The sequence below is a fragment of the Echinococcus granulosus genome (genome assembly GCF_000524195.1).
Source record: "Echinococcus granulosus chromosome Unknown EG_S00005, whole genome shotgun sequence".
NCBI lineage: Eukaryota > Metazoa > Platyhelminthes > Cestoda > Cyclophyllidea > Taeniidae > Echinococcus > Echinococcus granulosus.
In genome coordinates this window covers 2,175,932-2,177,007 of record NW_020170385.1, presented here as the reverse complement: position 1 = coordinate 2,177,007, position 1,076 = coordinate 2,175,932, and the positions used below count along the sequence as shown (strand labels likewise).

Here is a 1,076-nt window from a genome sequence, read left to right as displayed (position 1 = left end):
CAGGCATGGTAGGGTATAATGTAAGAGTCAACTCTTGAGAGCATAGATAGTAGTAGGGGAGAAGAACGCACTCACAGAAGAGGCGTTGAATTGGGGCATAAGAAGGTGGAAGTGGACAGGAAACCTCCTGCTCCACGATTTCGACGACGTCTACAGACATCGTTGCTATATATGTGCATTGATCCCCAATATCTACAAGAGAGAAGGAAAAGGCCTCACCATACGTGACCTGAGGTTGTATCCACTTGATTTGGCGTGTCAACTGAGGCAACAGTGGCATCGCCTTGAATTGTCGAGCATGGGGGCTTCTATGAATTATGCATGAAAGGGCAGATAATCCTGCCCAACCTACTTTATCCTATCCTCTTCTAGGCTATCATAATCTAGCTTAGGCATCTCCCCTAGTGCAATCAAGTCAAGCCAGGTCTAGTGTAGCGTAACCTAGTGTTTCTCAAGCTGGATAGGCAACTAGTAAAGCTATTGGGTAAGTTAATATAGGTCACCACGACTACTGAGTTGGTGGTTGTGAATGCACGTAAGAGAGACGTAAACGGCTAATGCGGCACAGTAGGTGCAGTGTATACAAAGGGTTGGAGGAAGCGACCACTTACCTCTAAGCATCGCTACGCAGCTAGTGGACGTGAGTTCCTGATGAGTATTCTCAATCCTGTCCCTTGGGGAATTGTCGCCTCTGACCATAGCGAACAATAGCGGTGATTGAACTTTTCCGATGGAGGCCAAGTAGCATAACTGTGTAGCTAAAGAAGAAGGAGAGAAGGGATTGATGAAGAGAAGGAGAGAGATAGGGTGAGGTAAGCCTACTGAATCAAGCAGTGGACTTAGTTGAAGGGCATATGCATTTCTACCAAAGGTTGAGGTTGAATATCTGCACACGGTGCTGTTTACCAAGTCATTTTCTTTCTTCTTTTTCCATCTGTTCGTAGATTCTTTTATTTACCTATTTTTTAATATACCTGCCTAGCCATAAAACTGCTAGAAACATAAAACAATTCACTTAGGTGGAGGAAATATGCATGTCTACCAAACAATGTGCAAAACGAGGGCCCTCATAATTG

General features: G+C 44.5%; 1 protein-coding gene across 1 annotated transcript in view; it reads right to left on the bottom strand.

The window, feature by feature from the left end:
* The window catches only part of EGR_01497 (hypothetical protein), a gene marked incomplete at both ends in the record, with an annotated part of 8,727 nt that overhangs the window by 6,896 nt on the left and 755 nt on the right, over positions 1 to 1,076 (bottom strand). The gene's annotated exons all lie outside the window — the stretch shown is intronic.